The sequence below is a fragment of the Coregonus clupeaformis genome, unplaced genomic scaffold (assembly GCF_020615455.1).
Source record: "Coregonus clupeaformis isolate EN_2021a unplaced genomic scaffold, ASM2061545v1 scaf0714, whole genome shotgun sequence".
NCBI classification, from domain to species: Eukaryota; Metazoa; Chordata; class Actinopteri; order Salmoniformes; family Salmonidae; genus Coregonus; species Coregonus clupeaformis.
The window spans coordinates 178,145-196,098 of record NW_025534169.1 but is presented as its reverse complement, the minus strand read 5'-3'; the positions used below and the strand labels follow the sequence as shown (position 1 = coordinate 196,098).

General features: G+C 40.8%; 1 protein-coding gene across 1 annotated transcript in view; it reads right to left on the bottom strand.

Annotated features, from left to right (window-relative positions):
- LOC123485508 (C-type lectin domain family 6 member A-like) overlaps positions 1 to 17,954 on the bottom strand; it is a 105,869-nt gene that overhangs the window by 38,312 nt on the left and 49,603 nt on the right. The window lies entirely within an intron of this gene.

The window sequence follows — 17,954 nt, the reverse complement described above, 5'->3', positions numbered from 1 at the left end:
TGACCAGGTGAATCCAGATGAAAGCTATGATCCCTTATTGATGTCACTTGTTAAATTCACTTCAATCAGTGTAGATGAAGGGGAGGAGACAGGGTAAAGAAGGATTTTTAAGCCTTGAGACAACTGAGACATGGATTTTATACATGTGCCATTCAGAGGGTGAATGGGCAAGACAAAATATTAGTATGGTATGTGCCAGGAGCATACATTTTGGTCAAGAACTGCGACGGTGCTGTTTTTTTCACACTCAACAGTTTCACGTGTGTATCAAGAATGGTCTACCACCCAATGGACATCCAGCCAACTTGACACAACTGTGGGAAGCACTGGAGTCAACATGGGCCAGCATCCCTGTGGAACGCTTTCGACACCTTGTAGAGTCTGCCCCAATAGATTGAGGCTGTTCTGAGGGCAAAATGTTTGTACACTCAAATGTAATTAAATGTTTAACAGATGTCCCACTTAACATTTCTCAATTTTATAAATCAGAAAAATGTAAAAGTTGTAAAAAAATAAAGTCCTCAAGCTTTCGATAAAGATACATAACTTCCTCTCAGATAATGGCTGAATGTTGCTTCTTTCAGCCTCCCCAAAAGGCCAAAATCTCTTGATTAGGCTCAGCGTTGCACTAAGATTGCCGTAGTATTTTAAGATGTTCTAGCTAGGGCAGTGGAGGTCATGACATTTTGTCAGCTGGTTATTGTCATGCAATAGACTGCCGGTCTCACAGTAATTGACCGTGAATTAACATACCATAAAACTTATATGAAATGCTGAGTCTCAAGTAGCCTCCTGTCCTTCTTAATATCCTAACAATGACAAACATTTCAGTCAATAAACGCCTGTTTCAAATAAACGCCTGGTCTAAATTAATTATTTACGAGGTTACCATGAATTACTATGAATTGTTTACAAGGTTTAATGTTTGATTTGTTACATTAAATAATTCAGTAAAGATTCGAAATAAATGATGGCAATCAACCATTTTATAGCCAGTAAGAAACTGGCTAACAGCTGACAACTGCTAACTGGCAAGCACAAAAACAGTGAACAGCTTCGGGAGTACAGACCAAGAAATCGCCCGATCGCCCTCTAGTGGCGCAAGTAAGAACTGCCGAAAATGCACAGTTAGAGGATAATATTTATTCTGTCAAGGAAGTTATTTTTTTTCTCGAAATAGAGGCATACTAAGACAAAATAAATGTGACATGTAAATGATAACACATTAGTGCAGGATATTAATACATTTATTAAAATTCTGGAAGTGAAAGCTGGAATTAAACAATTGACTATGCAAATTAGCAAAAGCTGTGTGGTCCTCTGTAGCTCAGCTGGTAGAGCACGGCGCTTGTAACGCCAAGGTAGTGGGTTCGATCCCCGGGACCACCCATACACAAAAAATGTATGCACACATGACTGTAAGTCGCTTTGGATAAAAGCGTCTGCTAAATGGCATATTATTATTATTATATTATTATAAAGGAAATAGAAGCCTGGCTCAAATAGAAGCCTGTCTAAAAATCACCTGTTGTGTCCAGTGATTCATGCAAATAAACACCTGGGCTATGATGCGTGCCTTTGAAACATCAACAATTTTAAGAAGTCTAAATGATTTAATATACACCATCACAATAAATCAATGATTTATTTTAGACTAAAGAAACATGATGATATGAAGAAAATGTATTTCAGAAGAACAGAAGAGTTGGCCTACTGTATATTATCTGGCTATGCACCATGCCATAGGCTTGTTCATTTAGCAGACAAGATAAACTCAAGTCCCGTGCAATTATTTTATAGTAAGAAGAATATAATTGAATTCATGTGAATAAAATAGAAAGGATATTTCTCCCAATCCAGAGCCCATGCGCATATGAAGTGGCTATGCTGAGCGTAAAAGTGATCATTTGAAACAGGTCCTATATGCTAGATTTAAAGTTATTTGGCAACTTTAGTTGTGAATTACAGAAACCTTAGAATGTCTTACAAACTAAAACATATGGGCTGCATGATGGGACTATAGGGACAGAGTGCAAGCAAAAAAAGCTTCAGGCTGCACACACTGTTCTCTCATCAAGTAATCACATTTTTACCCATCAGACTAGTCTCAATTTAATCTTGTCTTTACTATACTGAACAAAAATATGAACGCAAAATGTAAAGTGTTGGTCCCATGTTTCAGGAGCTGAAATAAAAGATCCCAGAAATGTTCCATACGCACAAACAGCTTATTTCTCTCAAATTTGTTTACATCCCTGTTAGTGAGCATTTCTCCTTTGCCAAGATAATCCATCCACCTGACAGGTGTGGCATGTCAAGAAGCTGATTAAACAGCATGATCATTACACAGGTGCTGGGAACAATAAAAGGGCACTATAAAATGTGCAGTTTTGTCACAACACAATGCCACAGATGTCTCAAGTATTGAGGGATTGTGCAATTGGCATGCTGACTGCAGGACTGTCCACCAGAGATGTTGCCTGAGAATGTAATGTTCATATTTCTACCATAAACCGTCTCCAGCATTGTTTCAGAGAATTTGGCAGTACTTCCAACTGGCCTCACAACCACGCCAGCGCAGGACCTCCACATCCGGCTTCTTCACCTGCGGGATCGTCTGAGACCAGCCACCCGGTCTGTAATAAAGCCCTTTGTGGGGAAAAACTCATTCTGATTGGCTGGGCCTGGCTCCCCAGTGGGTGGGCATGTCTCCCAAGTGGGTGGGCCTAATCCATAGATTAGGGCCTAATGAATGTATTTCAATTTACAGATTATCCTGTAAGAACTTTAACTCAGTAAAATTGTTTAAATTGTTGCATTTATATTTTTGTTGAGTATAATACGTAGCTGTGCGTGGGTAAAATCACCATCTGCTACCCTGCTCAAACCACCGTATTACGCTACTCTCATCACCCCACTGGGGAACCATCGATACGGCTGGCTAGCCTATCTTCAAAGAAGCAACTTTAAGAGCGTATGGAAGGAAAATCAATTTTGTAGTTCTGTTCAGGACTACATGACAAGTCACCGGATACCAGACAACTACAGAGGAGAAAAACAAGACTTGTTGGAACCCTTTTGGACAATCAGAGACTTACAAGCGTTCCGCGAAAAGGCCCAACTACCTTTCCAAGGCGGCCCTGTCCACCGAGAGAGATACATGGCGAACCAGGCATTTCAAAGAGGGCGGCGGTTTGTGTGCAAAGTATATGGTTACAGTAGAGGAGAGTAGTTTCCGAATGTGGCAATGTTAAGTGATTCTCTCCCTCTCTTCTTTAACAAGCATCAATGTTGTTGTCATTCCGCTAGGGACCTATTTTCATCGCATTAAGTTTCCAGTCAATAACCAGTAGAGTGGGTGTGTTTATCCTGTGTTCCCATTTAATTAGCTACTAAATAAATAATTAAACACATTTCTGTAGTACTGAATCATAAGTAAGGTTCGGGTTTTTGCAGATGAAAGGAGGTTATGACTGTTCAGAATGATGATATGATACGAGGTTATGATTAATACCTCCATGGAATCCAAGATGGCGTAGTAGTGCAGTTCTGTTTTTGTCGTGTGTCTGTAAATAGCCTGTAAATACCCTGTTTTTTTTGTATTTTTCGTACATATTTTCCTATCAGACTTTTCATCCTTCTACAAAATATACTTTCCTGCAACCCGCCTCACTCAATGTGGAACGGATTCTATTATTGACTTACCTTTTATCTAGAATCTCCAGTTGAAACTAGCTAGCCAGCTAACTAGCTACTTGCTATTAGCCACAGTTAGCGGTATTTCACCCAGAACATTGGATTTTTCTGCCGGAATAATTTAATCACTGGACATTAATCACCGGATCGCAACTAGCTAGCCGCAACCGCATGGATGTTGCTGTTTGGCTAATCACCACTGCCCCCGATGCAAGCACCAGTTAGCCTCGAGCTAGCCTAGAGCCAGGCTCATATCCCGGCTATCTACCTCTAGGTCTACCGGACGGGAGTAGCCAGCTAACTAGCTACTTGCTATCAGCTACCGTTAGCGGTTTTTCACCATTGTCCGTGGCCTGCACCACCTACCAGCCAGCTCTAGTCTGGACTATTATTCGGCCAGTCTGCACTGTCTGCACAGCGTGTTATCGACCCAGAACATATCAGTTCTTCTGCCGGAATCACTGAATCACTGGACCTTTAACTCCGGATTCATCGCTACCAGCTAGCTGCAACAAAATGGACGTTGTGGTCTGGCTAATCATCCTGAGCTAGGCCCATCTCCCATCTCCCGGCTATCTACCTCTCTGTCAACCGGACGAGACCACCTAGTGTTGACACGGAGCCCCGCCGATCCTACACGACTGGTCTGCCGACGAAATCGTCTGATGTGGTTACAACAGGCTTCCCGTTACGACATAGACCACGAAGATTCCATCTGCTAGCCCCGGCCCGCTAGCACACGCTAGCCGTGGCCTCTTGCTCGCTAGTGCTTTAGCAGCCCCCGAACTACCTCCAAACTATCCTATTGCTGTTCACCGGACCTTATGATAACTCAGCTATACAGCTGATGTCTGCTGGACTGTTCCTTTTTACGGTACTGCATCCTGTTTATGTTTAGCCTCAGCCCAAACTGTGTCGTCATTACCAGCTGTTGTCTTAGCTCTCTCAAATTACACCTGTGATTGCTTTATGCCTCTCTCCCTTGTCAATATGGTTAGCTTATTGTTGTTTCGGTTATTTCTAATTGTACTATTTCACTGTAGATCCCCCAGCCCAGCTAAACCTGCCTTAGATAGCTCCTTTGTCCCACCCCCCATACACGCGGAGACCGACTCAATTGGTGCCTCCAGTGATGCCATCTCTTTCATTGTTACCCAACGCTTAGGTTTACCTCCACTTTACTCATATCCTTCCATATCCTTGTCTGTACATAATGTCCTGAATCTTTTCTACAACGCCCGGAAATCTTCCCCCTTTATTCTATGTACCCAACGCACTAGAAGACCAGTTTTTAAAGCCTTTAGCCGTATCCTTATTCTAGTCCTCCTCTGTTCCTCCGGTGATGTAGAGGCTAACCCAGGCCCTGCAGCCCTCAGTATCACTCCTACTCCCCAGGCGCTATCATTTGCTGACTTCTGTAATCGCAAAAGTCTTGGTTTCTTGCATGTAAATATCAGAAGTCTACTTCCTAAGTTTGAGTTATTCACTGCGATAGCACACTCCGCCAACCCTGATGTTCTAGCGGTGTCTGAATCCTGGCTTAGGAAGGCCACCAAAAATGCTGAAATGTCCATCCCCAACTACAACATTTTCCGTCTAGATAGAACTGCCAAAGGGGGTGGAGTTGCAATCTACTGTAGAGATAGCCTGCAGAGCTCTATCATACTATCCAGGTCTGTGCCCAAACAGTTTGAGCTTCTACTTCTAAAAATCCACCTTTCCAGAAATAAGTCTCTCACTGTTGCCGCTTGCTACAGACCACCCTCAGCCCCAGCTGTGCCCTGGACACCATATGTGAATTGATTGCCCCCATTTATCCTCAGAGTTCGTACTGCTTGGTGACCTAAATTGGGATATGCTTAACACCCGGCCATCCTACAATCCAAACTAGATGCCCTCAATCTCACACAAATTATCAACGAACCTACCAGGTACAACCCTAAATCCGTAAACATGGGTACCCTCATAGATATCATCCTGACTAACTTACCCTCTAAATACACCTCCGCTGTCTTCAACCAGGATCTCAGGGATCACTGCCTTATTGCCTGCGTCCGTAACGGGTCCGCGGTCAAACGACCACCCCTCATCACTGTCAAACGCTCCCTAAAACACTTTAGCGAGCAGGCCTTCCTAATTGACCTGGCCCAGGTATCCTGGATAGATATAGATCTCATTCCATCAGTAGAGGATGCCTGGTTGTTCTTTAAAAGTAATTTCCTCTCAATCTTAAATAAACATGCCCCATTCAAAAATACAGAACTAAGAACAGATATAGCCCCTGGTTCTCCTCAGACTTGACTGCCCTTGACCAGCATAAAAACATCCTGTGGCGTACTGCATTAGCATCAAATAGCCCCCCGCGATATGCAGCTTTTCAGGGAAGTTAGGAACCAATATACACAAGCAGTCAGGAAAGCAAAGGCTAACTTTTTCAAACAGAAATTTGCATCCTGTAGCACTAACTCCAAAAAGTTTTGGGACACTGTAAAGTCCATGGAAAATAAGAGCACTTCCTCCCAGCTGCACTGAGGCTAGGAAACACTATCACCACCGCTAAATCTACAATAATCGAGAATTTCAACAAGCATTTTTGCTACGGCTAGCCATGCTTTCCACCTGGCTACCACTACCCCGGCCACCAACTCTGCACCCTCCGCTGCAACTTGCCCATGCCCCCCCCGCTTCTCCTTCACACAAATTCAGACAGCTGATGTTCTGAAAGAGCTGCAAAATCTGGACCCCTACAAATCAGCTGGGCTAGACAATCTGGACCCTTTCTTTCTAAAACTAGCCGCCGAAATTGTCGCAACCCCTATTACTAGCCTGTTCAACCTCTCTTTCGTAACGTCTGAGATCCCCAGAGATTGGAAAGCTGCCGCGGTCATCCCCCTCTTCAAAGGGGGTGACACTCTAGATCCAAACTGTTACAGACCTATATCCATCCTGCCCTGCCTTTCGAAAGTATTTGAAAGCCAAGTTAACAAACAGATCACCGACCATTTCGAATCCCACCGTACCTTCTCCGCTATGCAATCCGGTTTCCGAGCTGGTCATGGGTGCACTTCAGCCACGCTCAAGGTCCTAAACGATATTATAACCGCGATCGATAATAGACAGTACTGTGCAGCAGTCTTCATCGACCTGGCCAAGGCTTTCGACTCTGTCAACCACCGCATTCTTATTGGCAGACTAAATAGCCTTGGTTTCTCAAATGACTGCCTCGCCTGGTTCACCAACTACTTCTCAGATAGAGTTCAATGTGTCAAATCGGAGGGCCTGTTGTCTGGACCTATGGCAGTCTCTATGGGGGTGCCACAGGGTTCAATTCTTGGGCCGACTCTTTTCTACGTGTATATCAATGATGTCGCTCTTGCTGCTGGTGACTCTCAGATTCACCTCTACGCAGACGACACCATTTTGTATACATCTGGCCCTTCATTGGACACTGTGTTAACAAACCTCCAAACGAGCTTCAATGCCATACAACACTCCTTCAGTAGCCTCCAACTGCTCTTAAACACTAGTAAAACTAAATGCATGCTCTTCAATCGAACGCTGCTGGCACCCGCCCACCCGACTAGAATCACCACTCTCGACGGGTCTGACCTAGAGTATGTGGACAACTACAAATACCTAGGTGTCTGGTTAGACTGTAAACTCTCCTTCCAGACTCACATTAAAATAATCTCCAATCCAAAGTTACATCTAGAATTGGCTTCCTATTTCGCAACAAAGCCTCCCTTCACTCATGCTGCCAAACATGCCCTCGTAAAACTGACTATCCTACCGATCCTTGACTTCGGCGATGTCATTTACAAAATAGCCTCCAACACTCTACTCAGCAAATTGGATGTAGTCTATCACAGTGCCATCCGTTTTGTCTCCAAAGCCCCATACACTACCCACCACTGTGACCTGTACGCTCTTGTTGGCTGGTCCTCACTACATGTTCGTCGTCAAACCCACTGGCTCCAGGCCATCTATAAATCACTGCTAGGCAAATCCCCGCCTTATTTTAGCTCATTGGTCACCATTGCAACACCCACCCGTAGTCTGCGCTCCAGCAGGTATATCTCACTGGTCATTCCCAAAGCCAACACCTCCTTTGGCCGCCATTCCTTCCAGTTCTCTGCTGCCAATGACTGGAACGAATTGCAAAAATCTCTGAAGCTGGAGACTCTTATCTCCCTCACTAACTTTAAGCATCAGTTGTCAGAGCACCTTACCGATCACTGCACCTGTACACAGCCCATCTGAAATTAGCCCACCCAACTACCTCATCCCTATATTGTTTTTATTTTGCACCCCAGTATCTCTATTTGCACATAATCTCTTGCACATCTAGCATTCCAGTGTTAATACTAATTGTAATTATTTTGCACTATAGCCAATTTATTGCCTTACCTCCATAACTTGCTACATTTGCACACACTGTATATATATTTCTGTTGTATTTTTTGACTTTATGTTTTGTTTACCCCATATGTAACTCTGTGTTGTTGTATTTATCGCACTGCTTTGCTTTATCTTGGCCAGGTCGCAGTTGTAAATGAGAACTTGTTCTCAACTGGCTTACCTGGTTAAATAAAGGTGAAATAAATAAATAAATAAAAATATGTTGACTGTTAATAGATGTGATTGGTAAAGAACTTTTAGAGTTTAATTTGGGAGATGGTAACTAAAGAACTGCTCTCGTGGTGCCCCAGATCCTAATGAGTTCTTGTTACATTATTCATCTAAAATCGGGTAACAATTAATCATAGTTGATTAGATAACAGTCCTCAGATTAATGTTAAAGTCAAGTCATGACACTGTCCATGGTTCTGATATGAAGATGTTGAAAGGTCATGTAACTGTTTGTTACTGTACATTCAAGCCTTAGTTCTACCTTAAATTTTAGCTCACCTCATTTTCAAAAAATGGTATCACTTAAACATTTAATAAAATATTTATAGCCTTACGGGTGGAAAAGTACAATAAATCCAGGGCTTTTGATATGGGGAAAAAAACTAAACAATCAAAAAACATAGAACATTAAAAAACCAAAAATGTTATTTGTACTGCAACAAAATCACTGTAGTTTCTGGTAAAGAGATGATGAGCTGTAATTGGGGGAAGATCTCTTACTAGTGCAGATTGTTGTAGACACAGGTTCACTCTGTTCCCCATTGCTCAGCACAGTTGAAACACTAACAGTGTACTCGGTGCCAGGTTGCAGGTTTGAGAAGGTTTTGTGGCAGTCGTCAGTAATGGCTGCGAGGGGGTCTCTTCCTGGGATGCAGTTGGATATGAAGAAGCGCTGTGGGACTTTCTCCATCCCTTCAGCATTGGACCAGTGGAGAGTGAAGGAGGTCTCTTCCAAATGGTCTATCTTTAAATCTCTGGGTGGGATCACTGGAACAAAAATCAAGATTTGTTTAGAATAGAGGATGTGCTGTTTTTGACAGAGAGTCCAAAAATGTCTCTAGGAATGAATAAAAACACAAGTTAGCCTACAGTACCTGTGGATAGGGATGCCGAGACACATCTGCTTTGGCTTCCATCTTCTCCCTCTGTAGCCACGTTGAACTGGTACTTTTTACCAGGTTGGAGACTGCTTATTTCAAGATGATGCCCACCTTTCACTCTTGTTGAGCTTGTTTCACCGTCACACCCCCAGGTCACTCTGAATGTCTGTGGTCATGTCAGCCCCTGAGGAGAACCCCAGCTCAGAGACACTGAATCTAATGTCAGCAACAGGACCTGGATGTCACCAGGAGGGGGCAGCACTGGTGAAGGAATAATGAGAGAGAAACAAACTTTATTGACAGTAAAATTACATAAACAGCAGTTAAGGGACAACAATTGATATCTTACTAAATATCCTCTTAAATTGAGATTTAAATTAAATAATATAGCTTGGGTCAGTTTATTATGTGTTTCCATACCTACCATCATCATCTGAGGCCAGCATTGTGTGCTGGTCGCCATCACAACTCTTAAAGTGTGAGAACAAAATATGAAATCAGTCATTTCTTTAAAAACACAGAACTTGTTACTTTGCTAAATGTACAACAGATATTTTAAAATCAAGATACATCAACTGCTTTTGACATACAGGTAACTGCCAAAATAAAGGAAACACTTGAGTAAATGATGGAACAAAGTATATTGAAAGCAGGTGCTTCCACACAGGTGTGGTTCCTGAGTTAATTAAGTGATTAAAACATCCCATCATGCTTAGGGTCATGTATTAAAATGCCCAGGTGCCCATTATTTTGGCTACCATGGCTAGAAGAGATCTCAGTGACTTTGAAAGAGGGGTCTCAACAGAGCACAGGGGCTTTAAAGGGTGTGTGTCTGTCGCCTGATCTCAAACCAATGGAACACTTATAGGAGACTCTGGAGCCTGAGGCAGCGTTTGACTACAATCAACAAAACACCAAATTATGGAATTTCTTGTGGAAGAACTCCAATAGAGTTCCAGACAGTTGTAGAATATATGTCAAGGTGCATTGAAGCTGTTCTGGCAGCTGGTGGGGGCCCATCTCCCTATTAAGATCCTTTATTTAGGCAGATACCTGTATATTCATTTTACATTTACATTTTAGTCATTTAGCAGAAGCTCTTATCCAGAGCGACTTACAGTTAGTGAGTGCATAAATTTTCATACATATTCCTTCACAGCGTTCCGACTTATACGGGCACTGAAGTTCTCCTGAATGTTTTGCCCATGGTGAAAGAAACAAGCACAATTGCACGTTTCATTCCATTCAACAACAAAAAAATATTGTTGGTATATATATTGGTAGCCAAAGTTGAAATAAATATGCAAGTTTAGCCCACTTGATATAAATATTATAGTCCATATGTAATTAGGTTATTTCGTTGTCTTTTGTCATGTCGGTCATCTTTTAGGAAATTGTATTAGCCGGGTCATTCCTACAATGTGGTGCATTTTGGACCTCATAACTATTGGAGAAAAAAGTAATAATTGAGTGTAGTATTCTATCAGAAAAAGGACGTCTGACTTTCAGAAAAATATATTGGTCAAACTCAGGCACTTAATTTTTTTGCTGCATTTTCCAACTTGTTAGGTGCATAATCCTAACAGGGTGGCAACTAACTGGGTGGACATTTGTTGGCTAAATTAGCCATAGTTTTGTGAGTGAACAAGTTTTAGCTAGAATAATGCTGGACCTTTGAACATGATTTTAACTTCTCTATCAAACATATTTTAACATTTTGAAATGTGGTTAATTTTCATGTAGCTTTAGAACATTGTTTTCCCACCAAAGAAATTATGACAATTCCTGAATGTGGGGTCATTGTAGGAAAGGGTTGTTTTCATAAATGGAGATTTACAACAAACTAACAGGGTGGAAAGTGATATCATGGACACAGAACATCTTAAATACAATAATAAAACACCAACATCCACTGAAGAAAAGTGTTCAAAATACATACAATTCCCTTTCAATATCCATATTTTGGTGTTTTTAAGGACGGCGGACCTTATATTTAAAGCCTTTTGGAATCCACATGTTAAACTAAATAAGAATAGATATTTCCTGGAGACAGAAAACGCACCGCATTGTAGAAATGACGCAGCCCTTGGCTGGACGCCACTTTGACACCTAACCTGGTCAATGCTAGACGGGATACAGTTTATGTCTAATTGACGTCAAAAGTTGATTTCCTTTTGCATTTAAGTTAACCCTAACCCTTTTCCTAACCTTAATTATCCTAACTTTCTGCATAATTTATCCTAACCAACCTGCTACGAAAAGTCAAACCTGGTCATTTCTGACTAATGGTATCCCTTCTAGCCCAAACCATAGAGAATGATAGAGGCCTCTAGCGGCCAAAAGGCCACGTTAGAATGGCCAGCGCCATTGAGGGATGCCATCATATTAATGTAGTCAACTGGGTGGGACTTCCAACATCACTGGCTGAAGAAGAAAATGTACTCCTTTAAAATGGAGATAGCCTCATCGGCTCTGCCCAAGCTGTCAGAGATGCTAAATAGCACAGATACAAGAGTGAGTCCTCTATCTAGCTCTATGGTTCCAACTTAAACCGAAAGTGGTCCCGTTTTTACGCGTCCATGTTGTGCGGTTTGACTGGGTGCAGCTGCGACGGGAAGTCATAGGCCATGTCTGAAATCTGTATTGCCCACTACTTACTAAAAGCACTCAATTTTCGAAATGTTACATTATTTTCGAAATTTCACATAATATAAAAAACGCCCTATTTTCGCATACCTAAAATGCCTACTAATTAAACATAAGTATGGGTATTCGGACACAACCACTGTAAAAATGTACCGCAAGTCAATTAGGCCTACAGAGCACTCATCGACATGACCACCTATCAACGTTTGAAAGAAATACACTGTATAGGCACGATTGTCTATTGTTTCTTTCGACATAAGCATGTATTATTTTAGGATAAATATATCAACATATCGGCTTAATAGATTACATCTCAGCGTCAGATCGCCGTGTAAAAGACAACACCTTTCGTAGACTTCCTTGTGCGCACTCCGCCGTAGTGGGCCTAGTTGGGTATTTGTCATTTTTACCTGCCATTTATTAGAAAGAGAAGTTGAAAACCGGGCCTTATTATGTTCACGTATCGTTGGGATAAATAAGAATTGCCTCCTAAAGAATCTTACACCTGACTTATTTAATACAAATATGAACCTACCATTTCTCCTGCTGTCGAAAAGCTTCGGGTGAAGCCAAATAAAATAGTTGTCGAATTGACTTTCCTCTTCTTCTTTTGTATAATGACAATCGCAACAATTTTATCTGCATTCCGCCACCTACTGTACAGGTAGATAATAAGGATCCTTGCAGTGCTTCTGCTGTTAAGTCATGGAGGCCCAAAAACGTATCGGCTGCAGATATAATGCTGTCCAGCTTCTTGGACACTTGTGCAGTACAATTAATAACTGTGGCTACAAATACACCTTCTTCACAATAAGTGTATCCAGATCACTTGGTTGATGTATAACATGTGCAACTGGTTGTGGTGGATCCACCGCCATATCTTCTTCAGAACTGTGGCCTCTTTCCCTTCAACGTTCTTCACCGCCTCCACATAGGAGATTTGCTTGATAGCTCAACCTCTTTCACCCTAACAGGGCACTCAGGGAATTCGGAAATATGATCCCCACCACAGTTGCAACATTTTACATTCAGACTCTTCAATAACATATTCCTTCCGTCTGTAAACACTGGACACATGGCCACACGTTTTACACTTCTTGCATTGTTTTGCACGAACGCTCTTACGGCGTATCTTATACATCACAACTTTATATAGGGTGGTAAATACTCATCAAACATCAATAATACAGAAACTTTGCTCGTTTTTCCCATTCTCCATACGGGCCAAGCAACGTGCATTAACTACTCCTGGATTTTTTAGCCTAAGATATTGATTATCAATGTCCAACTGGACGCCAGAAATAGCACATTTTACCAGTGCCCTGCTCCGACAATCACAGCTGTTCACTTCATGTGTCAATAATTTCTCGAGCCACAATGCACACTCCTTTTGTTCTTTAGATAGACACGATATCAACACCATACCACTCCAGGTTACTATGATATCAACACCATACCACTCCTGGTTACTTTGACTGCATCCACTTTTCCCAAAGCCTTCTTCGCCATCCTCATGACTTCAAAAGGGTTTCCCAAATAAACATCTTTAACAAAAAAACGTATTCCAACAAGGAACAATTCATCACTCATTTTCCACAACAATTGTAACACTTTTTGTTCCATTCTTGGACTTCACTGTTGTCCACTCAACTTTCTCGCTAACTGTCCTCGACGTTCTTTCAGCTTCAAACGACACTTCTGCTTCCGCCATCTCACGGTCCTACCACACCCCGCAGCTGAACACCCCCCCATATTCAATAAATTCAATGTGTTTATGATATAAAGAGATTGGTCACAGATATTAAATTACATAATTTTCTCTCAACCCGCTTTTTTCTACACTTTTCTCCCTGTCTCTTTCATCTCTCTCTCTCTCCCTCCCTCCATCCCTTTTCTTTCCATTCCCCTCTGTGTTCATACTTATTGTAGTTTATTTGGGAACAATCACCACAATTAGAAATACTGTTCATTCAATGAGTTGTATTTATTTTTTATGTCTTCATTTATTTTCCTATAAACAATTGTTATTTTAAAAAGTACTTAATGATAAATCGTGTACATCTTTGTTTGTGTAATGTTTAGCAGATGAATCGAGATATGTTGCATGTTTCTATAATTAAAGAATGCTGAGATTTTAAAAATAAATCAGAAGTCATTCTTTACATGTTCTTTGACAAAGATGCAATACACTTTTCTCTCACATACTGTATAGTTGTGTCATTGTGTTTATGTGAATGAGTCCTTGCAGCAATAATCAGTATATTCAAACAGGTCAGTGATTGCAGTGCTATAATACTGCAGAAAGTATTCATACCCCTTGACTTATTCCACGTGTTGTTGTATTACAGCCTGAATTCAAAATGGATTCAATTGGGGGGGTTTTCTCACCCATCTACACACAAAACCCCATAATGACAAAGTGAAAACATGTTTTTAGAAATGTTTGCAAATGTATTGAAAATGAAACACAGAAATATCTCATTTACATAAGTATTAACACCCCTGAGTCAATACATGTTAGAGTCACCTTTAGCAGCGATTACAACTGTGAGTATTTCTGGGTAAGTCACCAAGAGCTTTGCACACCTGCATTGTACAATATTTGCACATTATTTGTAAAAAAAAAAAAGTATTCAAGTGCTGTCAAGTTGGTTGTTGATAATTGCTGGGCAGCCATTTTCGAGTCTTGCCATAGATTTTCAAGCCAATTTAAGCCAAAACTGTAACTAGGCCACTCGGGAACATTCAGTGGCATCTTGGTAAACAATTACAGTGTATTTGACCTTGGGTTTTAGGTTATTGTCCTGCTGAAAGGGGCATTTGTCTACTAGTGTCACGCCCTGGCTCTGGGGACTCTTAAATGTTGAGCCAGGGTGTGGATTTTCCTATGTTTAGTTGTTCCATGTTTTCATTCTAGATCGTTTAGATCTATGTTGGCCAGGGTGGTTCCCAATCAGAGGCAGCTGTAGCTCGTTGTCTCTGATTGGGAACCATACTTAGGCAGCCTGTTTTCACTAGTCATTGTGGGATCTTGTTCCGGAAGGTTTGTCTTAACCTAGGATTTCACGTTTCGTTTGTTGTTTGGTTCTTGGTGTGTACACAATAAAGTATGTACGCCTATCACGCTGCGCCTTGGTCTGCATCTGTCAGCGATCGTGACAACTAGTGTCTGTTGGATAGCAGACAGCCAGGTTTTCTTCTAGGATTTTGCCTGTGATAAAGCTGTATTCCATTTCTTTTTATCCTAAAAATCTCTGTACTTCTTTGCCAATGACAAGGATACCCATAACATGATGCAGCTACCACCATGCTTGAAAATATGAAGAGTGGTATACAGTTATGTGTTGTGTTGGATTTGCCACAAACATAACACCTTGTATTTAGGACATACATTTCATTTCTTAGCCACATTTTTAGCAGTTTTTAGTGCCTTATTGCAAACAGAAAGGGATACCTAGTCAGTTGTACAACTGAATGCATTCAACTGAAATGTGTCTTCCGCATTTAACCCAACCCCACTGAATGCGGCAACTGAGTTTGGAAGGAAGCCTGTATCTTTGTAGTGACTGGGTGTATTGATACACTATCCAAAGTGTAATTAATAACTTCACCATGCTCAAAGGGATATTCAATATCTGCTTCTTTTTTTTTACCCATCTACCAATAGGTGTCCTTCTTTGTGAGGAATTGGAAAACGTCCCTTTTCTATGTGCTTACATCAGTGTTTTAAATTCACTGCTCGGCTGAGGGACCTTACAGATAATTGTATGTGTGAGGTACAGCGATGACAAAACACTATTAGTCATGTTAACACTATTATTGCACACAGAGTTAGTCCGTGCAAATTATTATGTGACTTGTTAAGAACATTTTTACTCCTGAACATATTTAGGCTTGACATAACAAAGGGGTTGAATACTTATTGAATCAAGATATTTCTGCTTTTCATTTAATTAATTTTTAAACATTTCTGAAAACATAATTCCACTTTGACATAATGGGGTATTTTGTGTAGGCCAGTGACCCAAAATCTGAATTTAATCAATTTTAAATTTAGGCTGTGACACAACAAAATGTGGAAACATCAATTGGTGTGAATACTTTCTGCAGGCACTGTATGTAGTGTTTGACAGTGTACAACTACATTCACAATTTTAATTGGCTGATGCGGATTTTGAGACAGAGGCAAAAAGTTTAATGTTTGTTAAAAGGGATCCCTGTTACCATATTTATTTACATTTATTGTTGTATGTTACACATTTACTTATGAGCAATTCTAATATCTTATAGTTGATATTAAGGCGTTATAAATGCACTTACAGGGAATTATATGTGTATGCATCATAGAAATTGTTACTGGATATTTAACTTGTGTTGCAGAAGATGTCTTCAAATTCAACCAAACAGAAATTACCATATCAAATCTAATAAATTATATGTGATCTGATCTCATACAGTATCATATCATATCTGATCTCATATCATATCATAACATATCTGAACAGATCCCCTAATGATGTACCCAGGAAGGTTGTGGGTGGTGAGGAACAGATCCCCTAATGATGTACCCAGGAAGGTTGTGGGTGGTGAGGAACAGATCCCCTAATGATGTACCCAGGAAGGTTGTGGGTGGTGGAGAACAGATCCCCTAATGCTGCATTCAAAACACCTGGGAACTCAGAAATCTCAGACTTCAGTATGTTCAAGACACCTGTTAAGGTGTAGATGTGTAGAAATTATGTTGAATATAATAATAACCTACATTTATCAATCTGACTCCATTATTATGTGAACGCTATAGGTCCATAATGGTATCCAGTGGGTATAGCTAAGGTTGGAGCCTTAGAAGATGCACATGTTTAGGTTTTAAGTTCAAGTTCCAGAATACTGCACAGAAGTTCTAAATGTGAATATTTCATCCAACAGGAGTATTGTGTTGCTAGTTGGGCAGAGTTTGCTCTTTTGGGACTATCCCATCGGTTCCTTTGTACTGGGTAAGCTAAGTAAAAAAAAAAAAAAAACGAACATTACCAGAGAGAGGTCAAAGACAAAACTGATCCTAGATCAGCACTCTTACTCTGGGATGCTTTGTGAATACGGGCTCTGGTCACATGTCCATGGATGACACAACCTATCTAGTGGTCAATTCTGGTACTGCTATAACTTTACTGATAACGACTGTTTTCTATCTATTAACTAAAGTGTTTTTACTGTACTACGTCAACTAATAACTGACACCATTTAGAAGGAAAACATTGGAGTTACTATTCATACATTACAACACTTAGTGTTACAGTATTCCTGACAAGTAAATGACATACCTGGATCACAGTATATAGATGTATTTAATCAGTAGAATGAACACATGGTACATATGGAACAGAATGGAAGCAAAAATAGAAAACTACTGCATTTGAAATGGATTGATAACTGTAAAAACTTAAATGAAAACAGAATCTTATTCAATTGTTATATGCACACATTAAATGGTAAAAATTGTAAATATAGTTTTTAAAAATGTCAACCACAGTTAGAGCCTACTAGACCACAGTTAGAGCCTACTAGACCACAGTTAGAGCCTACTAGACCACAGTTAGAGCCTACTAGACCACAGTTAGAGCCTACTAGACCACAGTTAGAGCCTACTAGACCACAGTTAGAGCCTACTAGACCACAGTTAGAGCCTACTAGACCACAGTTAGAGCCTACTAGACCACAGTTGGAGCCTACTAGACCACAGTTAGAGCCTACTAGACCACAGTTAGAGCCTACTAGACCACAGTTAGAGCCTACTAGACCACAGTTCCACTCCCCTGGGCCTGATGAATGGTGGACAAACTCCACATAGCCCTGGTCTCTTTAAAGACATCAAATACATATTTCAATATAGATACACATAGAAACACGTTAAGCCTAACAAAGGGAAAACCAGTGCAACTCCATAAGATAGGGGCTTACATTAGTGATTATAATTAGACTACGGTGTGAACGGTTTTTCACACACCCAGTAATTTGAAGTACATATTCCACCCTTCCAACTCTTCAATGGGTCTGATGCCGTCTGTGAGATCTCAATACAAGCCACCTCGTCATTCAAGTTAC